The sequence below is a fragment of the Felis catus genome, chromosome X (genome assembly GCF_018350175.1).
Source record: "Felis catus isolate Fca126 chromosome X, F.catus_Fca126_mat1.0, whole genome shotgun sequence".
Classification (NCBI taxonomy): domain Eukaryota; kingdom Metazoa; phylum Chordata; class Mammalia; order Carnivora; family Felidae; genus Felis; species Felis catus.
This window is the reverse complement of record NC_058386.1, coordinates 109,831,421-109,856,079: the sequence shown is the minus strand read 5'-3', so window position 1 is coordinate 109,856,079 and position 24,659 is coordinate 109,831,421. Positions and strand designations below refer to the sequence as shown.

At 47.4% G+C, this 24,659-nt stretch overlaps 1 protein-coding gene across 2 annotated transcripts in view; it reads left to right on the top strand.

The window, feature by feature from the left end:
• Positions 1-24,659, top strand: part of GPC3 (glypican 3) — a 421,980-nt gene that overhangs the window by 292,624 nt on the left and 104,697 nt on the right. The gene's annotated exons all lie outside the window — the stretch shown is intronic.

Genomic DNA, 24,659 nt, shown 5'->3' with positions numbered 1-24,659 from the left:
TCTAGTGGGCTCGTGGCATTCCTAACCTCCCTTACACATTCGCATGTGTAAGGAACAGTTTGGGATTAAGGGACGAAATTAGGAGGGGGAGAATGCTTAGGAAACCATGTGGAGCTGACGAACATGCTTCCAAACCTGTCCCAAGTGGCAGCATCTTGTAAGGGGGAATACAGAAGATACTTGAACTCGGGTTCTGAATCTTTTACTAAAGAGTTGCTTAATCTAGGGCAAGTGACTTAATCTCTCTGAACCTTGGTTTCCCGGTCTAAAAAGTGAGGTGGTTGGATTAGAGCCCTTCTGCTCTGGCAGTCTGTGGGGTTTTTTTCTCATTCATTCATTCATACATTTATGTTTTGAGATCCTGTGGGTTAGGCACCAAGTTAGTGCTAGGGATATGAGGGTGAAGACAGGCAAGTTACTTGCTTTGAGGAGCTTATAGTCTAGTGGGGACCAACATCAGGACAGGTCATGATGCTAAATGGCTTATGAATTAGCCATGTAATGTAACGGACAGAGGAAGGCTTTGGAGCCAGATGAACTTGGGTTTGTATCTCTGTCCCGCTACTCACCGCGTGGGGCCTTGGGTGAGTCACTTAACCTAGACAGTCCCAAGGTCCTCCTCCATAAGGCAAGGGCATCTCGCAGGGCTGTTCTAACTATTAGGTGAGGACATGAATGTAAAGTCCCTAGCCGGCTGGCACATACCAGAAGCCCAATCCAGGTTTCTTCTGTTCCTTCTCCCTTTCTCCCTTCCCCCTCCACCTCTCCTCTTCCCCCTCCACCTCTCCTCTTCCCAAGCACATGGCTGAAAACCCGCTTATTTCTCAACTAAGCCGTGTTACTGACCTGGGACAGTGAGAATGAGGTGCTAATGAGACTGAAGTTGCATGCCACCCTGGATGAGTCATTGAACTTGCAGGGAGATTGACTTGCCTCCAGCAAATGTGAATCAGGCTGCAGGGACTAATGGCCCCACGCATCCACTCCACTCTGGAGAAATCGTGCATATTTATCATCCTAAAAGCTCATCAGGTTCTAAGTAGAATCATGAAAATGTACTTAACTGCTATGACATATTTTTTTAAGGTGTCAGAGAAAAGCCATTGGTATTTGGCTTTATAAAAAGCAGATGCTTTAAAACAGGTATAAACAATATCATCTTTAAAAAAAAGAAAATGCCCACAGGTCAAATATGTGGTTCTTACATAAGCTTCATGAGAAACCATCCCAGTGACTTACCCACTGGTATGCTAATAGCGTAAAAATGAACAATTCCTGAATACTAATTTGTTTTAAGCAGCATATCTTCTAACTATGGTCTGTTTTTTTTTTAATTTTTAAAATATTTATTTAAAAAAATTTTTTTAATGTTTATTCATTTTGAGAGACAGGGTGCAAGTGGGGGTGGGGCAGAGAGAGAGGGAGACCCAGAATCTGAAGCAGGCTCCAGGTCCTGAGCTGTCAGCACAGAGCCTGACGTGGGGCTCGAACTCACAAACCGTGAGATCATGACCTGAGCCCAAGTCGGAGGCTTAACCAACTGAGCCACCCGGGCGCCCCAATATTTATTTATTTTTGAGAGAGAAAGAGAGAGAGAGAGAGAGAGAGAGAGAGAGAGCAAGAGCCGGAGAGGGGCAGAGAGAAAAGGAGACACAGAATCCAAAGCAGGCTCCAGGCTCTGCTCTGACAGCACAGAGCCCAGTACAGGGCTTGATCTCACAAATGGTGAGATCGTGACCTAAACCAAAATCAAGTCAGATGCTTAACTGACTAAGCCACCCAGGCACCCCTAACCATGGTCTGTTCTTAAAGAAGAAATTTTAGTTGACAGTACATTTATTTGTTAATGTATTCATTTATTTACTCATTTAACAAATATTTGAGCACCTACTATATATCAGGTGCTAATACTGGTTTCTCTATTGTTGTGTTTGTTTAAGGCCAAATGTTGTAATCCTGATGGATGTATCTCCTATTGCTCTTTAAGAAAAACAAAATCAGATGATCCAGTTTTAGTTAATTCAAAAGAATTTCTTCCCAGGCCTGTGTTTTTTGAATTAGTGGTATTTTTTTCCAAAGTTCCTTTTATTTATTTTGAGGGAGAGAGACAGAGCAAGCATGCATAAGCAGGTTAGGGGCAGAGAGAGAGGGAGAGAGGGAATCCCAAGCAGGCTCCACGCTTAGCACAGAGCCCCACGTGGGGCTCAGGGCCATGACCGTGAGCTCATGACCTGAGTTGAAATCCAGAGTCAGATGCTCGACCAACGAAGCCACCCAGGTGCCCTGGTGGGATTTAAAAAAAGTGTTTTTAAGTTCATTTATTCATTTTGAGAGAGAGTGCATCAGCAGGGGAGGGGCGGGAAGAGAATCAGAAGCAGGCTCCGCACAGTGTCAGCATGGAGCCTCGTGGTGGGCTCGATCTTACGAACTGCAAGATCATGACCTGTGCTGAGATCAAGAGTCTGCCGCTTAACCGCTTGAACCACCCAGGTACCCCTGCGGTGAGATTTTTTTAAATTGAATTTTGCTCGTATAAACTACTTCATGCACAGTATACTTTCATGAAGGATGTTTCCCAAGAATCAAGAAAGTCCTCTTCTCTCAAATGATGGAATCCAAAGCCTGCTAAATTTGAATGAGCCTAAAAATTAGTGAAATGAACTTTTGCACCTTCAAAAGAACTGTTAACTGAAGTATTTTTTGTTTAATTTGCTAGCTTTAAATATCTCATGGTATCAAACAAAATAATAACCTAAAACAAATAGTATCGAGAAAAGCTATTATTCCAAACCCCTTCTGAAAAGTCTGTTGTTTCAAAACAAATTTTATTGTTGATAGGTGGTATCTAGGGAGGGAGGGCAAGAAGGAAGGAAGGAAGGAAGGAAGGAAGGAAGGAAGGAAGGAAGGAAGGAAGGTCGAGAGGGAGGGAGAGAGGGAGGGAGAAAGGAAGTAAGGAAATCAAACATATCTGCAGATAGAAGGGTAATATAATCCAGGAAGTAACTCTTGGTTAGTAACCTCAGGTTATAATTAACCTATACTTAAATTACTGACCTAATGCGATGATTGGACTAGGGAATAGTGTCAAACTAGATTTAAAAAAAAAAAATTACTCAAGGATATACATTTAGTAGTACAGAGTTCTGTAGCCTGAGGACATGTGTGCCCTCCATTTGTACCATTTATAAAGATTAACTTCACACCGCACATCTCATCGATAGTAAAATGTCTTTCCAGAGCTTTTCTTTGAATTTCTCATTTCGTTTAGTCTTAAGTAACAGTTGCCACTTCATATGGCCAAATCAGTTGTAACCTTGTTATAGTTACAGGTTGGGTTTATATTCCTTTCAAAGTATTTTACTCTCAGTCAAGAAAATGTATGAAAATCAAGGATCCTGAAGGGAAATGAGACTTGTCAGTGGAGACACCTGATTAAAAGGAACATATTGATACTAAAGAAAATATGGATCAATATCCATGTCAGTGGGTTGTCAGAGCTATTTATACCCTCCTTCTACACATGTACATATAGACCACTCAACTTTTAAAGAGTTCAAACCACTGTTTCTCTAAATATGGTCGTATTTCACATCCTTTCAATTGTTGGCTCTTATGAAACTAATTAATTAAAACATGAACGAAGAGAATGTTTCCACAGATCTAGTCTGACGGAGTACCACATAAAGCTGCTATTTGTCCTCGTAACCTCCCCACCACAACCCACCCCGCACCCCATCTTGGCTTGAGATAAACATTGGATTCTGGGATTTAGCAGAGAAATCTTGGAATCAGTGAACCTGGCTCATGTGAGGGTACGCGCTTTCGATCTGAGCTACCATGTATCGTATAGGCAGAGCTTTCGTACAATTGCCTCTGTCAAACTACGGAGAATTTCAGTTAGAGAATCCCTGGGACCAAGAGAAGCATAAAGGATCCCATGGGAGTACGTTAACCCTGGGCTTAACAGGTAAACGTAGGCTTTGCCTGCATTGGTGCTGAAAATACCTGTATGAAGAGTAAGCAGTGTAGTAAATACATCCTCACACACCCTTTGAGAACTGTGAGGCTAAATATCTGGATCACGGACTAAAATTTTCATTTTTCTTCCGGATGGTTTGATACCCTCTGGAAGATAAGCCCCACTGTACTGTTTAATCAAGTTTGTGTTTAAATTAGTGTAACAGGAGCTGCTTAAACTTACACGTGTTCAAAAACTGCTAGTTTGAAAAAAATGCGATGTTGTCTGTACATTTAGCATCTGATCATTCAGGTTCATGCAACAAAGACTGAGCACTTCTCATACACTGGGCCCTGTGGGGCATAGTGATAAGTAGAATCCAGTGCCTGCTCCTGCTGAGGAGTTTACAGCTTAACGAGAAGCAGTCCAGGGAGAGTTCCCCTCAGCGGTGTCAAAACAGAGGCTCTACCCCTCCTTATTGATTGTGTGTGTGTAATTGAAGTGAAATTCACATAACATAAAATTAACCTGTGTAAGGTATACAATTCAGTGGCATTTCGTACATCCATGATGTTGTATAATCACCACCTCTGTCTAGTTTTAAGACCTTTGCATCGCTCCAAAGAGAGAGCTTGTCCTCATTAGCAGTCATTCTCCATTCCCCGCTTCCCCCAGCCCATGGCAACCAACCAACCGTCCGCTTTCTGTCTCTATGGATTTACCTATTCTGGATGTTCCATATGAATAGACTCATTTACTTAGCATAATGTTTTTAGGGTTCATCCACAATGAAGCATGTATCAGTACTTAATTCCTTTTTATGGCCAAATAATATTGCACTGTCTGGATATGGCACATTTTGTTTATCCACCGTCATCGGTTTTCCACCCATTTTCACGTGACCCCTGAGCTCTATCAGGCTCCTCTCACCACCTCTGGATTCCGCATGGCTCACCCTTAACCTTGAGGACAGGGCAGCCAAACCTTCAGGTCTCCCAGCGCCATCATCTTGGACCACCACCTAAACGCTAGCCTCTCCTTCACCTCTCCTCTTTACACTCCTTTGCAGTCATTCTCCCGAGTGTTTTTCTCTCAGCCGTATGTGTGTGGTCAAGTAGCTTCTCCTACCATCAGCACACCTCCCATAGGGTTTTATGCGTCCCTAGCGATTTTGAGGCTTATCAGTTCTGTATATGTAAGGACTTGTACTTTGTGGCGTGACACCTTAGCCCCCTTTGTGATTCAGTCCTGGCTGGTCTTGCTCCTTGTCATGTTGCTGGACTGGTTGGGCCTGGATCCAGGTCAGCTCATGAATATTGCTGTTATCTTGTTGGCAGTTCCACATAGCCACTTCTGCACATAACAAATCAGTATCTATTTTGCGTTTGCTCAGGATGACTCTGGGACTCTCTCAGTGGAATACGTGAGGCACCTGGCATTAGAGAAGATACTCCCTGAGATGTGCAGGGGCAGATTTCACTGAGGGTGCCTCCTCTCCCTCCTCTGTGATCTTACCTCGCATTTCACCTGAGAAATTACACACACACACACACACACACACACACACACACACCATGTGTGTAACGCACGCTTATTTCCACTGATCAGACAAGTCTTCCCATGTTCATAATGCCTCTTCAGAATTACTCTGCTTAATTGGAAAGGCCAAAGCAGGAATATACAAAGCAATTGTTTTAATTTTCAAGGATTTTTGTTCCTATCGCAAAACCTATTGCAGACAAGTAGGGTAAGGAGACTATTTTTCTCTCTCTTCCACTGGGTTGGATGGATAGACTGTGGCATATCAATCAGTGGGAGTGAGCATGAGATCATCCCTTAACACCCAATTCCTGACATATGGAATATAGTTTTAAAAATGAGAGCAAAAAATATCTTCTTTTGGTCCCTATAATCTAGGAAAGGTGAGGGAGAATAGTTGATTGTTTTCATAAGCTACTTAATTTTTAAGTTTATTTTATTTTTTGAGAGAGAGAGCATGTGTGAGCAGGGGAGGGGCTGGGAGAGAGGGAGAGAGAAAATCCCAAGCAGGCCCCACACTGTACGTGTAGAGCCCGACACAGGGCTCAATCCCATAAACCACAACATGATGACCTGAGCCGAAATCAAGAGTCAGACACCCGATTGACTGGGCCAACCAGACATTCCCATAATGCAGTTATCTTATTTTAGCTTAGTTTAGTTTAGTTTTATTATTTTATTTTATTTTATTTTATTTTATTTTATTTTATTTTATTTTATTTTTATTATTTTATTTTATTTTATTTTATTTTATTTTATTTTATTTTATTCTTTTCTTTAAATTCAACTTAGTTGCCATACACACTGTAATCTTGGCTACAGGAGTAGAACCCAGTGATCCTTACATATGACACCCAGTGCTCATCCCAACAAGTGCCCTCCTTAATGCCGTGACCCATTTAACCATCCCCCCCCCACCTCCCCTACAGAAACCCTCAGTTCTCTATATTTAAGAGTCTCTTATGGTCTGCCTCCCTCCCTGTTTTTATCTTATTTTTCCTTCCCTTTCCCTATGGTCATCTGTTGTGTTTCTCAAATTCCACGTATGAGTGAAATATGATATGTGTCTTTCTCTGACTTATTTTGCTTGGCATAATGCACTCTAGTTCCATCCACGTTGCAAATGGGAAGATTTCATTCTTTCTCATTGCCTAGTAGTAGTCCATTATATATAAATATATATACACACACAATACATACACACACACACACACACACACACACACACACACTCTCTGTGGCCTATGGGTCTTATCTTCACTTCTTTCCTTTACTATCAAACTGAAGATGGTGAAGTTCTATCTAGATACAGATACAGATATAGATATAGATATAGATATAGATATAGATCTCTATATATACCACATTTTTATCCGTTTGTCAATGGACATTTGGGCTGTTTTCATAGTTTGGCTATTGTTGATAGCGCAGCTATAAACATTGGGGTGCAGGGCACCTGGGTGGCTCAGTCGGTTGAGTGTCCGACTTCGGCTCAGGTCATGACCTCAAGGCTCGTGAGTTCGAGCCCCACATCGGGCTCTGTGCTGACCGCTCAGAGCCTGGAGCCTGCTTCAGATTCTGGGTCTCCCTCTCTCTCTCTGCCCCTCCCCCACTCATGCTGTCTCTGTTTCTCAAAAATAAATAAACATTAAAAAATTAAAAAAGAAACATTGGGGTGCATGTGCTCCTCCGAATCAGCATTTTTGTATCCTTTGGATAGATACCTAGTAGTGAAATTGCTTGGTTTTAGGGTAGTTCTATGTTTAACTTTTTGAAGAACCTCCATACTTTTTTCCAGAGTGACTACACCACTGTGCATTCCCACCAACAGATGTTGGCAAGGATGCAGAGAAAGGGGAATGCTAATGCATTTATTTTAAGAACACTATGTAGAGGCGCCTGAGCGGCTCAGTCGGTTAAGCCTCTGATTCTCGGTTTCGGCTCAGGTCATGATGCGACAGTTCATGAGTTCGAGCCCCGCGTCGGTCTCTGCACTGACAGTGTGAAGCCTGCTTGGGATTCTCTTCTCCCTCTCTCTCCCTCAGCCCCTGCTGAGACCCTGCTCATGCTCTCTCTGTCTCTCTCTCTCTCAAGATAAATAAATAAAAACATAAAAAAAAAACCCCTCTGTTTTGAGGACTTTGGTGGAAAGGGACCAATTTCTAGCGCTAACAAGTCTTTCATTTGGTGTGCGTAACAAAATGGGAAGAACTTCACAATCTTCAGTTTGACGGTGAAGGAATTAGGTGAAGACCTACAGGCAACAGTGTATACATATTCAGACGCACAGCTACAGCCGCACTTGCCGAAGAAGCACCAGCCTCCCAAGTGGAATTTTAGAACTCAGTATCCTGCCCAGGACTTTTAGGCTCTTAAATAAACAGCGCATCCCCCTTGGGCAACATCAGGCCCTTAAACATATGTTTTTTGCATGAGGCCATAGTTACAGGTGGAGTGAAGCTGTGGGCTAGGTCAAAACAAAGTCTTGTTGTGGATGACAGGTAGAAATGGGGTTGTAGGCCAGTTCCCCCCCCCTTTTTTTAAACGTTTTATTTATTTTTGAGAGAGAGAGAGTGCGAGCAGGAGAGAAGGGCACAGAGAGAGGGAGACACAGAATCCGAAGCAGGCTCCGGGCCGTGAGCTGTTAGCACAGAGCCCGATACGGGGCTGAAACCCACGAACAGTGAGATCGTGACCTGAGGTAGTTCTTGTCTATAGCTCCCATGCTCTCATGCTAAAATAGGTTATTTGCTATTTGGGTTTTGCTTGTTTGTGTTCTAGGTTTAGGTGGTGGCTTTCCTCCTAATGGCTCAGGGCAGTGCGCGTACAACTTTTTCTCTTCCTTAAAGATTTTATTTTTACATAATCTCTACACCCAGCATAGGGCTCAAACTCACAACCCCGAGATCAAGAGCCACACACGCCACTGACCGAGCCGGCCAGGGCCCCCAGAGGTTTTTTGGTTTTTTTTTTTTAAAGTAATCTCTACATCCACCATGGGGCCAAACTGACAACCCCAAGATCAAGAGTCACATGCTCCACTGACAGAGCCAGCCAGGAGCCCCCATACAACTTTAAATATGGCAGACCCAATGGAAGTACCAACGGGGAAGGAAATATACGAGACAGACTACAGAGCCAAAAGGAAGGGGGGCACAGGAAGAAAAAAGTAAACAGTGGATCGTGGACATAATATTCAAAGGCATTGATTCATGTCCTAAAGTCATTTGATCGGAAGTTTGTTTAGGCATAGGGCAGACTAAAATCATGCCAAGGTCAAGGCCCGGTGGCTCTTCTTAGCGGCCCCTGTCGTGATGGTTTGGGGATTAGAAACTTTAGCATCGTCTTCTGCATCCCAGCTCTTTTCTTTCTGTGGCTAGTTCTTCCTTTGGCCCCTGCCCCACAGGAAGCTCTGCTTACTGGCAAGAGGAGAGAATGTTTGCCTAGCCCTACAGTTCTTGGTCCCCCGCAGACATTTTTGGATTTCATTTTTGCTTTAGTTTCCCTGGAAGTGGAAGCATACGCTCGGTTCTTTCTGATTTGGGGAACTGCTATGTTAGTTAGCCTGAGTGCATGCCCTAGAATGAAGGTAATGAAGCACCCTCCTGCTTGCTAGCACGGCAATTCGCATCTCCTACCTCGCTTCAGGTAAGTCCAGATTATTCGTGGAGAGGCTTTGAAGGAAAACTGGATCATGTAGAGGAGGACTTGATTTGGTAGAGCATGAAGTATTTATGGCAGCTGAAGACTTTTTAAAATCCCAGTACGGTAAGACATCAGATAAGTTTGGAGTGTACCTCCGTGTAATAATCCCTCTGAGAGCTTAGATTGGCATATTTTTCATCATAGCTTTATCTCAAAAGTAGTGTTTAGCGACAGGTATTTTTCAGGACCTACTCTATGGCAATACGTGACACTTATCCCTTAAGATTATGGTGTCGCATATAGTCGCTCTGCCTTCAGAATTGAGTGAGAAAAACCCAGCTTATCCCACAGACTGACAGCTGAACATGGTGTACCACGTCTGGGATCCGGGATGGGCTGCATCTGACTACTCTCGTGTCTGAAGCACCAGGACATATTTTCATGGCTCAGTATTGATGTCCGTAACCACCTGTTAAAGACCCACGGCTTATTACTATAAACAGATTGTGTCCTATTAGTACTTAGGCCAGCCCTTCCTGTGCTCAATTGGATCAGTTCATTATATAGAGAACGTTTGGGGCCCTTCAGGGCCAGTCTCAGGATACCCATATCCTCAACAAATAAATACCACCTCCCAATTGCCCTTCGAAATGTGATTCTGATGGTGGGCAAGGCCAGCCTCATCTTATGATCATGGCTCAGAGCACCAGAGCTCTTATAGCCCAGAAAGCTTAGGAGATGTGTCCATGAAGGACTATAGCTGCCTTTAAGAAATTACTCATTTAACATACCAGAGTTTCTACACTCTAAATATTATTTCCTCCTTCAAAGCAAGTGCATTGTTAGGTCACAGACTGATTATATGGATGCCGCCAGTCCTCATAACCTTTTTCTACATCTTCTTTGGGAAAAGCCTTGAGGGCATATGGCCAGCCTTTGGGGCCTGTCAGTTGCCGGTTCTCAGCCAGCTGATCTTCAGTGGTGCAGGCTGAGGATTATGGTAAAAAGACCCTGACAGGTTAGCAAACAGGAGTCAGGTGACAGGTGCATCTTGGGAAGAGTGCAGTCTTTAGAACGATGCAGATGGAGATTCTCATCTCCGTTCAGACACTGCGTGCTTCGGGCAGGTCATTGGACATCAAATTCTGTTACCTGATTTGTCAGATGGGGATGATACTTACTCTACAGCATCGTTGTGGAGATGTGTTCTAGCACGCAGGCACTGAATACACGATAGCTGTTGCTGATGTTACCACATCATTATAGTTTGGCCGAGCAGGCCAGATAAATAAATGTCCAGAGCAAGGGTGAAGAAGTGTAGGCCGCTCCTCCTGTAAAGGTAAACTGGATTTGGAGGAAAATATCTACAAGTCTTTTGGAACCAAACGGTTGAATGGGGTAGCTGATCGAGCCTGTTCATACCATGCGGGGTCCCTTTGGAACAAGAAGGTGAAATAATGGGGCTGTTTGTTTCTTGTGACACTGTGATCGGCCTCAAATGGGATTTCCAAAGAGGAGTTCCAGAAATGTTTTAAGTAATGTCACAGTCACTGACGGACACGACACGGTTTGGGGTGTATACGTAGTGGTAGATGTTTAGGAATTTGAAATCTGTCATTACTTTATGTTCACCTCCCAGAGAACATGTAAGGTAGGTGGAGAATTGATTGAAACAAGGCTGCTGGGCAGGATGAGTCCCCTGACCTGTTCCTGAGAAGGCAGTTGGGCAATCTCCTTTAATAATTCCAGTGTCGGGGTGCCTGGGTGGCTCAGTCGGTTAAGTGTCCGACTTCGGCTCAGGTCATGATCTCACGGTCTGTGGGTTCGAGCCCTGCATCCGGCTCCATGCTGACAGTTCAGAGCCTGGAGCCTGCTTCAGATTCTGTGTCTCCCACTCTCTGCACCCCTCCCCTGCACACACACTGTCTTTCTCTCTCTAAAAAATAAACATTAAAAAAAATTTTTCAAACACAATTCCTGTGTCACTGCATCAGAATGCTTCTGACCTTGGGGTGCGTTGGCCCAGTAGGTTAAGCATCCAGCTCTTGATTTCGGCCCAGGTCATGATCTCACGGTGTGTGAGTTCAAGCCCACGTTGGGCTCACGTGCTGACAGCTCAGAGCCTGCTTGGGAATCTGTCTCTCCCTCTCTCTCTCTGTCCCTCCCCTGCTCACGCTCTCTCTCTCAAAATAAACTTAAAAAGAATAAAGCTTCTGACCTCCACGAACACCTGAAACACACCCAAAACATTTTCACCCAATTACTCTGACCCAGGAGGGCTACTGCTGGTAGTCAGTCACTAAGTATCAAAGAAAACAGACTCTTGAGACTTGCTTGTATGAAGGACAGGGAAAGATCTGTCAGGGAAGCCTTGATTGGGAGCCTCCCACCAGTGGGCCTGCCCTTTGCCCGCTCCGACTCCCTTGTTGTTGTAAATGTCGTGGTGGTAGTGATTTTTTTTAATGTTTATTTATTTTTGAGAGAGAGAGAGAGAGAGAGAGAGCGTGAGCAGTGAAGGGGCAGAGAGAGAGAGAGAGAGAGACACTGGGCTCTGAGCTGTCAGCACCGAGCGCGATGCGGGGCTCGAACCCACGAACGGTGAGATCATGACCTGAGCTGAAGTCAGACGCTTAACCGACTGAGCCAGCCAGGCGCCCCATGGTGGTAGTGATTCTTCTCCCCTGCGGGGCACAGGAAGTGTCGGGCAGGTGCCACTTCTTTACTGCCTGTGGCCCCGGTTCTTCCCCCAGGGTAAGAGCTCTTGGCGGCTCCTTTAAATGAAACTCAGCTCTCCAGGTTTTGTCCTTTCCTCCTCTGCTTAAGCAAGGGCAAAAATATCGTTGGAGTTTTCGATGACTTTCACCGATAGACATATAGCCAAACAGTTGGGGGTTAACAAAAAGTACACGGAGGCAAATCTCAACATGACATGGCAATCATAAGACACAGCGGAGTCGTGTTTCAGCCCATACCTTTGGGATCAGCGAGCCACGGTTTGAATTTCTGGTCTAGTATTCACTAGCTTTTTCTCTTCCCTGAGCCCCTGTTTCCCCATCTGTGCAATGCAAGTGATGATTTCTACCTTAATAGACTGCTGAGAGAATTCAGAGAGATTGTGAAATGCAGAGCATAGTGCCTGGAACACAGTAGGCCCTCAAGAAATGGTAGCCACGGGGCACCTGGGTGGCTCAGTCAGCTGAGCGTCTGACTTCATTTCGGCTGAGGTCATGATCTCACGGTTCATGGGTTCGAGCCCCGCCTCTGGGGCTCTATGATGACAGCACAGGGCTTGCTTGGGATTCTCTCTCTCCCTCTCTCTCTGCGCCCTCCCCCACTTGTGCTCTCGTTCTCTCTCAAAATAAATAAACTCAAAAAAGTGGTAAACTAGTATCGCTGTTGTTCAATAAAAGAAGCCTGTGAAGAGGCCCTCACAGTTCTTCCCCAGAAGGTAGATGCAGCCAAGCCTCATTTCAGCTCTGTTCAATGACCCATTTCTTAATTCTTCAGGAAGACAGCTTCACCCACTCCCTCTTATTTTTAATTTATTTCCTCTCCTTCCTGCAAAAGCAAACAAACAAAACACTCCATCTTTGGTCCCAGTTGGTGCACGTTTGGTTGCAGCACCTTGGTCCTAGTTGGTGGGCATGTGAGTCCACTGGGGAGCAAGCGAAAGTCACTGCAGCTAAGCATAGGTACTGGGCTGGCCTTCCACCCTTCGTACTGCATTTTATAGCAAAAGTGGTTTAAAGAGCTTCTTCTAGGATTTCTTAATTGTAATTCACACAGGGAATCGTCCTCGATGACTTACACTAGAAAGCAGGACGGGTCTAGCTCCAGGTCAAGTCGAGTTGCCCAAGGCTCTAATGTCCTTTTTGTCACCCTTGGCCTAACCTTTTTGGAAAAGGAGAGAGATCATTAAAATCAGTTGTGATTTCCCAATTTCTCAAGCCAATGAATTTTATTTTTTTTACGTGAGCGTGGCTTTGATCCTTGGGCTGGTCGCCCTTATGAGAAGTTTCATTTCCCCGTGAAGGAAACCTTTTAATTTGTAGCTCCTGTGTCATGTGGAGCTTTCTACTCTTTGCCCTCTCATATTTTAGTGACCTCCATGCCAGATGATCTTAAAAAGCACCCAAACCATGAACCCTTGCCTAGTTTGAGCCGCTTATTTGCTCATTTCATCCCTCTTCTTGCTTCCGGGCACAGCTTCAGGCCCGAACCAGGATGAATCTCTGTTCCAACAGGAGCCAGACTAACCTGTCCTCACCTGAGGTTGGGGCACATCAGCTTTGGATTGGAGGGACATGTAGCATGTGGTGCTACACAACAACTCAGGCTGAAAACTTTATCTCCAAATACGAGTAGGGAGGATTAGGACAGGGACCATTCCAGAAGGGGCCAGAAAAAGGGCTGTTGGACTGGCTTACCCCTACCTATCTTTAATTTTCTTTTAATGCTTATTTATTTTTGAGAGAGAGAGACAGACAGACAAGAGTACAAGCAGGGGAGGGGGTGGGGGGAGACCCAGAACCCAAAGCAGACTCCAGGCTCCGAGCTGTCAGCACGGAGTCTGACGCGGGGCTCGAACTCACAAACCGTGAGATCATGACCCGAGCCGAAGTCGGACGCTCAACAGACTGAGCCACCCAGGCGCCCCTACCCCTACCTATCTTTAACTCAACGGCATGTCTTCTGAAGAGCCCGAATCCTCCTGCCCCATGTTCTAGTCTGGGTTATGGACCCCTCAGCACCTAGGTGTTCCTCTAACATATCCCCAGTTCCCCTGTATTAGGAGCTTTCACATGTGTCTTTTTCTGCTAGCTCCGTCTCCTGCCTGAATATCCTCATTGGCTAGCTGTACGTGGCGTAGAGTAACGTCTCCATCCACCATGAATTCGGTGGATGAACTGACAAACGTACTTGTGGCTAAACAAACGTGAGGACCAGATCTAGCTTCCCCGTGGTATCACTGTGTGCCTTTGGACAGGTTGCTTCAACTCTCTGTGCTCTGTTTTCTTCTCCTGTGAAATGGTGACATTAATTCCTCCTCTTTATTACCTAAGTGTTGCCGCAAGCCTCCAATGACAAAATGCATTTGAAATATCTTTGAAAATTATAAAGTGCCCTGCATTGACTAGGTATTAATGTAGAAAAGTAGATCAGATATGGAGGGAAGTTCTGCCCTGAATAAATGGAACTGTGTGCTGGCTAATTAACAACTACTGGGTGAGCTCTGTTTATAAACGCTTTAGCAGCTTCCTGAGTATTTCTCTCCATGCATCTTTCCAGAGGTGCTATTTTTGATTTTTTTCTTTAAGAAAATCCACCTATTCCCCACAAATTCTATTTTTATTTTTAAAAATTTTTCATGTTTGTTTATTTTTGAGAGAGAGAGACAGATTATAAGCGGGGAAGGGACAGAGAGAGGGAGACACAGAATCCAAAGCAGGCTCCAGGCTCTGAGCTGTCAGCACAGAGCCCGACGCGGGGCTCGAACTCACAAACTGTGAGATCATGACCTGTGGCGAAGTCGGAAGCTTAAGACTGAGCCACCGGGGCGCCCCCCACAAATTCTATTTGTAAACAAGTCCATCCATGGTGCTAAATAAACCGGTTGGCCCTGGATAAGGCAATACTTTGAGGGATTGGTAGCATCAGTTTAAATTAATGAAAAGTCCGAGTGACAGACCATTTTAAAATAAATGTAGTTTTATTACTTTCAAACACATGTAATAACAGCACTGGGAACAGGGCTTGGAGAAAGACAGCCTGCATCAGAGAATCAACAGATAAGAACCAGTGGTAATGAGGCCATTCTGGGTGAATGTCCTGCTAAAGACCATCATCCTCAAGTTGGCTAACGTTCCCCTGGTGAAATCCATTTACTTAAGAAACACTTTTTCCCTCACTTCATAGACCTTGAGGAAAGTCCCATTGAAAATCACTATACAGGGCACCTGGGTGGCTCAGTCGGTTGGGCGTCTGGCTTCAAGTCAGGTCATGATCTTGCTGTTCGTGAATTCGAGCTCCGTGTCGGGCTCTGTGCCGACCGCTCGGAGCCTGGAGCCTGCTTCGGATTCTGTGTCTCCCTCTCTCTCTCTGTCCCTTCCCCGCTTATTCTCTCTCTCTCTCTCTCTCTCTCTCTCTCTCTCTCTCTCAGAAATAAAATAAACATTAAAATTTTTTTAAAAAAAATCACCACACATTATAGGCGCCTGGGTGGCTCAGTCGGTTAGGCGTCCAACTCTCGACTTTGGCTCAGGTCATGATCTCATGGCTTGTGGGTTCGAGGCCCCGGCCGGGCTCTGCGCTGACTGTGCGGAGCCTGCCTGGGATTCTGTCTCTCCTCTCTCTGCCCCTCCCCTGCTCACCTGCATACGTGTGCGTGTGTGCGCTCGCTCAAAATAAATAAATACACTTTCAAATATCACTACACGTGGCGTCTGGATAACCCAGCTTTTCCAAATGCCCGCGGATGGCGGCTGGTCTGACCATAACAAGTAGTAATCCCGAGTAGCAACCACCATGTGGCCCCGACAGGGATCAACTTGACCCAGCTTGCCTGAGAACGCTCCCTGTTGGGCACGGGAGGTTCTGAGTCGTCAGTCTCAGGCAGAACAAGACGGTTGGTCACCCGCTGTCAGCTATGCCTCTAACAGCCACCAAATCTGGAAGAGAGGCGCAGTTGTAGGGAGCTTCCGTCGGAGGGCCAGAGGCGGGCTGGGAGCGTTGCCGCTCACCAAGTCTGCTGGTGTCTCTGCCCGCCCTTTTGACCTTTTCTCACCATTTCCTCCCCGAGACATTTCGATCACATCTCTCTTCCCTCACCTCCAACTCCTACGGTCGCAGCACGACTTCAGAAGGTAGGACTGAGACAACAGCGGTGGGTCGTGATAATCATAGCATTTCTATGGTGCTTCCCATGTGCCAGGCACTGCACTCGGCACCCTCGTGTGCGGTAACTGAGTTATCCTCACATTAGCCTTTGGAGCGGGATGTTCCCATTGCCCTCGTTTCACTGATGGGGTTAAGTAACTAACCCAAAGCCACAGCACTAGGGGGTTGGGATCCAAAACTCAGACAGTCTGTGCCCTTCTACCCACTACACTGCGCTGCCCAGCAAACGCCTGGCTTCTCTCCTTCATGGGACCAAAGCTCTCCTTCCTTCTTTCTGATTTTGATGGAAATCCTGATGTACACTTGCTTTTCTGTCCAGTCCAGCAGACCCGGAGTGGGTGTCGTGTCCAGCTTTCCCCTGGCTTGTGCTGCTAAATCCTGTCCTTTCCTTGGGCTCTCCCCGGGGCCGAGCCAGCTAACATAGCAATGCGTTTCCTGCCTTTCCTACCCGGCTTCTCTGCTCTCAGAGCCACTCAAGGCTATAGAGTGACATCCCCTGGGAGAAAGGGGATGACCATCTGAGGCTAGCCCTCCATTCAATCTCCTCTACACACACAGCTCCTGTAGTAAAGCCGTTGCCTGTGTATCCCCTATGGAGCTTTGGAGCCCACGTAAGAAGAGGCCCTCTCAGCCCTGTTCTGGAAGTCCAGCCTGGGTCCTAGGTTGCAACCTTGGGCGAGTCACTGCCCTTCACCTTTTTCTTTCATTTATAAAATGAAGGGGTCGGACAGAACGGCCTCAAAAGCTCCTTCTAGCCCTAGCAGGCTGTGAGATCCCATGGCAAGGATATTGGACGGGGAGGGAGTCTGAAAGGAGGAGGAATGCCGTAACGCCGCCACCACGATGGCTGGGAATTTCCAGTTGCTTCCCTGACGGTTCCCAAACAGACCAAAGCAAAAGTGCGTCAAAAGGAGCCCCAGGGTATAATTGTTGTCCTTAGGACAGCAGTGAAGTCTTCATTTGACTCCTCCAGGCATCTCTGGGGCGGCAGGGGTGCGGGTGGGTGGGCTGAGATGTTGTCGGAGTGGCCCTTCGTTTCCGATGTTGGAGAGTTAGGGGTGAAATTCCTATAATTAAACCTGAAAGAAAACATCTCCCCCCCCCCCAGAGCACCACATAACCCCAGTGGGGCTTCTGAGCAAAAGAAATGGAATTCAGGGTCTGTTGCTGCAAATAATATTTGGCAGAAGCACCCAGAATTGAAATGAGACGCGCTCTAAGCACAGGGCTGTATCAGTGAGGGGAGAGCTACATGTGGAGAAGCGCCCGGGGCCACAGGGCAGGTAAGAGCCAAGGAATACAAAGCGGCTGAGAACACCAGCGTGGGTGAGACGGTCTTCGCTCTCTCCGAGACCCTTCCGGGCTAGAGAGCGAGCCCGAGTCCTGACCTAGTTGTCCCCGCGTGCATTGCTGTGAGCTTTTATTAAGTATTTATGTAGCACTTTTATATCTGACCGAGTGCTTTACAATCACTTTTATTTGGCTTAGTAAAGTTTTCCTGGAATGCCATCCACTTTACGGTCGGGAGAGTCACCTCGTGTTTGCTCGGCACCTCAACGCGCTCGGCCTCGCACAACGGGCCGCTTGTTCCGGTGGGAGAGCAGGTGCAAAGAGTCAAGGAGCTGAGGGCACCTGCAGCCGCGGGGGCGGTTGGAGTGGGGCGTGCCTGACACCTCAGTTCACCTTTCCTTTCCTCCGTGGTTGTTTGGTTTTATTTTATCGCCGGCAACCGGGGAGCGGCAGTGCCTGGCTCGGGGTGGCCGAGCACAGCTGTTCCGCTGGCCGGACGCGGGCAGACGGCAGGCTCCTTCCCCTGTGCCAAGTGGCCGAGCGGCTGGCTCTGTTCTGGCTGCCGTGCCCGCCGTCGCCACCGTCCTCCAGCAGGCACACCTGCAGGCCGTGGTCCCTTCTGCTACCTCGTGGCTCGGACCGCAGTCCGGATTCCAGGGCTCTGGGAATGCTTGGAGGGGAAGAAGACGGCAGAAGCAGCCATTCCACTCTGCAGACGAGACTTTCCAGTGTTCTCGGGCAAGTCTGACACCGAGTCACCTTATTCTTGTGGGCTCCCTCTCCCTCCCGGCGGCCCCAGCAGCACCCCGTGCCCGTGCCCCGCAGGTCATGTTGCGGGATGGTGATGTTGTAGCTGGGCAGGGAGAAGTGCACCTGTACATCCGCTGTCACAGGTTGGCTGGGGGCTCCAACACGGTCGCTCGTTGAAGACTTCATTTCGTGAGGACCGGGTTTGCCAAAGCCAGAGGCAGGATTGGGTCCACCAAGCCCAGATTGGAAACAGTGGGCCAGAACACTGGAAAATTCGGGAAGTCCAACCACCAGGGGTCTGTGGCTGAGCACCGGGCTATGTTGGTGCTTAGTAGGGGAGTGTTGAGTGGATAGTTACGGATTCTGTTTCTGATGGAACACAGGAAATCCTTTCTCTGACCCCCAAAACTGGGAACCTAAGAACTTCACCACCAGATGTGAAACTTGCTTCTTTCTTCTTCTTCTTCTTCTTCTTTTTTTTTTTTTTTTAAGTAATCGCTACGCCCAATATGGGGCTCCAGCTCATGACCCTGAGATAAAGAGTCTCATGCTTTACTGACTGAGCCAGCCAGATGCCCCTGAAACTCTTTCAAAGTTATTGCCTTGGAGATAGCAAGTTGAACAGGTGTATCAGAAGATGTGTTTTTCTAGCAGTAGAATCGCACAGACTCAGAAGCGGGCTGAAGTTTACACTGTTAGAAGAGGGTTTGTGATGTGCATTGATGTGGCCAGCAGGTGTGTATGATGGATGGGCCCGTGTGGGTGCCCACTGGTTGGCCCGAGGGGATGGGACAGAGGCTGGAAGGGGTGGCGCTTGGGCTCTGGGAACCCAGCTGTCTGGCTGGCCCAGGCGAGAAGTGACCCCACCACCTGAATAATGATACTCACTGGGGCACAGGGAAGGAGCCCTGCCTTTCTCCACGTAGGCATTGGTTTCCAAAGTGGTGCCACCTGGTGGATGGGACACGGCAGCCGGTTTTCCTGGCAGGGCCCAGACATAAGTCCAGCGTAAGTCAGGTTCTCAGTCAATGACTGCAGATTTGGGGCAGGGGGAGGCCCCAGAGGGGACCAAGCTGACAAGAGCTGGGGAGAGTAGGTTAGAGTCTCCCCACCATACAGGCTGAGCTTTGGGTGAGGCCTTCGGTGTCAGTTGAGTTCAACAGACATTTACTGCCTGCCTACTGTATGCCCGGCACTGGGTAAAGCGGAGGGCCGAGCCACAGATGAATCCAAACAAGGAAACCAGGACGGAGTTTAGGTTTGCACGGCCCGGGGACATCCATCTAGCTGGCAAGAGGAAGTCCTGCCTGAACGTCTGGGGTTCACTCCAGACACCAGCAAGGCTGGCTTTGAGGAGCAAGACTAATTCCAGAGCCAGTCAGCCGAGTGATAACCTTCCTGCCTCTGTTACCACTGGCTCAGGGGCTGGTAGGCCTAGCGTGCTCAGTGAGGATTCTGAGGCCTGGACCCGACTGCGGCTAAGACCAGAGGAGCTGACGGCGAAACGGTGGCAGGAACGTCGAGCTTTCCTTTCAAGTTCTTCGGCGGTCCCTATTCACAGGGCAACAGTGTGTCCTTCCCTCATGATCTCTGGTGGCTCGTTAAATAAGGTTCGGCGGGACGTCCAAAGCAACATTCAGGAGGCTCTCCGCTGTGTGACTCCGTATGCTTGAAAGGCAACACAAGGGAAAAAAGAAGTCCCCGTTTTCCCTCACTCAGACTCGCCTGCCTCTCAAACTGGTCAGTGAAGTGTGACTGTAGGTCGACTTCGAGGGTCCTTTTCTTCATTTTGCAGATCACCGCATTAAAGAATGGATGTTTGTTGCGGGCCCTGCGGGGACCTGAGACAGACAATGCAGTGTTCTGAAGAGAGAGATTTGAAGAGCGTGTGGGTGTTTTCAAGAGCCGTCTAATTCATTACTTGTGACACTTCTGCAAAGTGGGAGCAGATGATTTTTGTATCACAGAGAGGAGAGATGTGAAATGTGGGGGGACGAGTGAGCGGAACGGGCTTCTGACATCCCACGTTGGTCCCTGGTGAAACCTGGCTGTCTGCCCCGGGGCCTCAGTAAAATGATTTGTTCTTTAATGGATGACGGTTGATTTTGAACCATTCGAAGTCCTGTCTGGGAAGTCTCCCTCCTCCCCCCGGAGTCCCCTTCCCCCGGAAGTTTTGTGTGAGGACATCTCTGCTGAAGGGTCCCCTTTAGCCAGGGCCACACGCTCTGCCCCAGCCACACACACATCACTGCGCAATCATAACACGAAAGAAAGCTCTAGTGCTTTCGGCCTTGCCCATTCTTCCCTCATCCTAAACCGCTGGTACCCCTGCCTGGACTCATGCTTTAGCGGGGGCATACTTAACACAATGGAGACTCTTCCATTATCCTAAGTCTCTGCGGCGCAGGCCTGGGTGGATCTGAAGCTTTGCCCTGACTATTCATCGCAAGGTTTATTCATCCTGTCTCAGGAAGTCCTCCACAAATAACGTTTATTGAACACCTCCTGCACATCGGGCGCTGCGTTCAGTGCTTTCCCGTGATAGCAACCCTCATCCAGACATGCTGGCCACCGTTGGAAGCACATTGCCTATGTTATCCTAATTTACTGGCATTCGGGATATCAGGTAGTCCTCTAGACAATGCAGGTGGCATCATCCCCATTTTACGGATGAGGAAACTCGAAGCCCAGCAGGGTTTCATCGTTTGTCAAAAGGCGCCCGGTTAAGTGGTGGAACCAGCTTTCGAACCTATGTCTTGACCACGAAGCCGGTGCTCTTTCCGCCGCCGCGTGTCCCAACCCTTCTGAAGCGCATTTTGTACTCGCGGCCTTCGTAAGCTCTCAGATGTCGTTGAGGTATGTGACCCGTGGCCTGACTCCTTCTGCTCGGCTCTTCTATTTGGGGGAGAGTGACAGCCCCATTTAAGTCCCACCAGCACCGATGCCAATAATAGCTTGAATGGCTACTGCTTGGTCCCTCTGGGCCCTAGTTTGCCCATGTGTAAGAGGAGGGCGTGGGACTAAATGATTTCAAGGGCTCTTTCCAACTCTGATATTCATTCCCATGAGTTAAAATCTAACTTAAAAAAAGAACTAACTTAAAAACAGGTAAAGATCATTTCCTTTTGGCTTAATTCCAGTGGGACAAGAAAACATCTGGTTTTCTGGGCTAGCTCTCTGGTCTAGAGGGACTTGATAAATGAGTTCGGGGTGATTGAATAATAAATCCCCACTGCACACAGTGTTCTGTTACATCCCTACCCCCCAGTTACTGAGCTTCTGAGTTATATATCGCTTTCTGGTTTTGTAAGAGTTAAACTGGGCCCGGGTCCTCTCCTCCTCGATATGTCCTCCCTCAAGGACACCCCCCAGAGAACCCTTCAGCGGTGCCGCCGGTCCTGGCCTCGCATCCTGACTGGTCAGGTGGTTGGGCTCACGGCCCAGAAGGCAGTTGTCACCGGTGTCCCCGCACACCAGGCCCTGCCTATCCTGGAGTCTTTGTCACAAGAATCACTTTGGCCTCCTTTCTTACTTTTCTCTCTCGTCACCTCGAGGTTCATCTGCAGAGTTTGCTTCTTTAGACAAACGTTCAGGTGATCCCATCTCCCCCATTTTCTCTCTACCTTCCCTTCTCTGCAGGGGGGCTGCTCCCCACAGCCACTCTTCGCCCTGGGGCGGGTGATTCTCAACTTCTCACGCTTTCCTCACCATCTGGAAAATATTCTTCACTTCTATAGGTTTAAATGACTTCTTGATTATATTCCAAGACCAATCTTGTAGTCCCTCCTCACAGGGAGGTTTGAAACTAGGTTAAAAAAACAAAACAAAACAGATTCCAATACAGTTATTCCCTTCTGTAGCTAATGCCCACTCAATGAGATATAGATTGTTCACATCTCTCTGGTTTCTTCTGTAGCTTTTGCTTCCTTTCTGTTGAAATGTATTTGTAATGAATCGCTGAAAGGCTGTTGTTTGAGGACAGAGGTACTTCGTGGAGTACGGTGGATACATGTTTCTGGCACTCTCCTGCTTGAAATTTGCTCTCCAGTGGTACTGCTGTGCCGAGAAATATAGAAAATATTTTCTTGTAAATACGTGCATAAATAAATAAGAAGCAAACTGTTGCTAGCTGTATTAAATGCATTTACAAAACTCAGCTATTCTTACCTTTGCTTTATTTTTCTGTTCATTTATGTGAATTAAGACTGCGTGTTGGATAGAAAGAAGAACATTCTCTTAGGCCTCTTAATACGATGCTCTAGTTTGTTTTGAAAGCTATTTATACTCTTTCAATTATCCCATTTTTCCACAGTGATTATTGTGGCTGGAGTACTTTGCAGAGAAACGAGCTGATAAATCAGGGGCTGCATGCAATACCGCAATCTTTCCATAAGATGGCGCTCTGAGAATGTGAGCTCTGTAACTTACTCGTAGATCTCTATATAATCTGGCAGCAAATTAAGCTTTTGTAAAATCACATATTTTGGGCGGGGGAGAGAGTCAGTCCTTCTAAGACTTGCTCTGAAACACTTGCCACCATTCTAATGCCTAGGGGAAGAAGGAAAGTGAATTTTCTAGCAGCCTCCCTGTCTTATATCAGTGCTAGCCATGTTTGAAATCAGCAATGTGCATTTCAGGAACCTTTCAAAGAATGGAATTTCTTCTAAAGGGGGGATTGTGATACTAACAACTTGTGCTTGTTAGAAAAGCCCCTCTCTGGGTCTCGGTGTCTTCACCTACCAATGAGTGGATCGGACAAGATGATCTGTTAAGAGTGCTTCCATTTGCAGTGTTTTCTACATTTGAATTCATTGATTTCTTTCCACTACACCCTTGCTGCCTCAGCCAGCACAGAAATGGGAAGAAAAGATCGCCCATTTTACGCTTGTTTGACTCTATTCCTCTTCTACAAGTGCTCTCTTTGCTTCAACTGTCCCAAGACAAGCATGCCCAGATGTCCTGTTTTAATTAGGTTCCTTTTCTCTTTATGGCTTTTGCACCGGTCTCCCCCCTCCTCCCCCATCCCTGACCAATCTGCCTGAACAGAAGCATGTCCCCCTTTTCACTTCCCGAATAGGGTTTTCTTGGCATTATGGCATTCACTTTTGTGCTAAGCAGATACCCAAGTGGAGGAGAGAAGGCAAAGGCACCACGTGTAATGCTTAAAGGTGACGCTTCTCAGATCGCATGGAGCATGTCCAGTTAAGAAAACTTTAGATTCCGGGGATAGGAACCTCCTCTCCCTGTTCATTTTTTCTTCTCTGCTGGCCGGTATTCGTTGCCAGAGCCACGTCAAAGCTTAGGAAGGAAGCAGTATTCCTGAGAGAGGACAATTAATCTAATTACAGATGAGTGTCACTAAGTAGCTAACTCATCGTTAAAATCCTCCATGGCCCGCAGCGTCCCCGTTCCCGACACTCTGGGCCGTCTGTGGGTGAGGATCCGCGCTTCAATGGCTTGTCCTCATTCAGAGCCTCTCAGGAACCACGTATGCCCGTGGCACAGAGGGAGAGGACGGAAATGAAGCGCTGCATTAATTAACTAATTAATTAATGCCAAACTATGGAGACACCCGTAACCGAGTCCCTCTGGGCTTGAAGCCCAGAGCATGCGTGTTACATAAAATTCCCCGGGGCACATCACGTATGTCACATTTCTGTAGCCAAGGTGCCGAAGGCGGGGAGTCATTGAACACAACATTCTCTTGCATTCGTTTTCCTGTTTTCCTCAGAGGTTTCAAATCACCTTTGGTGCTTGTCTCGTGGTATGGTGCTGGTGGACTTTTTGCTTCTCTGACCTCAACACCGTATCTCCCAAGGACGCGTATATTTCGCCGAATAGCGACGCTGTTGGGTCTGTGTTTAGGAGAAGAAACTCCATACACAGGGCTTCTCCCCGAGGGTTTTCGAGGGCAAGCTCGGGGGTCTGCGGAGTAGGCGAGGAGAACTGCCGTCGCGTGCCCCGTGGTGAGCCTTGAGGAGCCTCGCGGGTAGCCCGTGAATTGTGTCATACGGTGGAGCTGTGTGACGAGGAAATGGCACATGTCTGGTCAGCGTGGACCATCTCTAAGGGAGCAGTAGTGGCACAGTGGTTAGGAACAGAGGCAGTTGGGGCATGTGGGCGGCTCAGTCGGTTAAGTGTCTGACTCTTGATTTTGGCTCAGGTCATGATCTCACCGTTCACGGGATCGTGCCCCACGCCGGGCTCTGCGCTGACAGTGTGGGGCCTGCTTGGGATTCCGTCTCTCTGCCCCTCCCCCTGCTCGTGCTCGTGCGCATTCTCTCTCTCTCTCTCACAATAAATAAACTTAAAAAAAAAAAAAAAGAACAGAGGTAGCTAGGGCTGCCTTCCAGTGGAGCACGTGACTGTCAGCCTCGGGGTTGTGATTTCAAGCCCCAGGTTGGGCGTAGAGATTACGTAAAAAACTAAAATCTTAAAGGTCACAGAGGCAGCTAAAGGTTGCAAACTCCAGCTTTCTTGGGCAGGTGACTTCACTGCTCTGCACCTCAGTTTCCTCATCTGTAAGACAGGGCTGATAATAATAGTGTCTGTCTTGGGGCACCTGGGTGGCTCAGTCGGT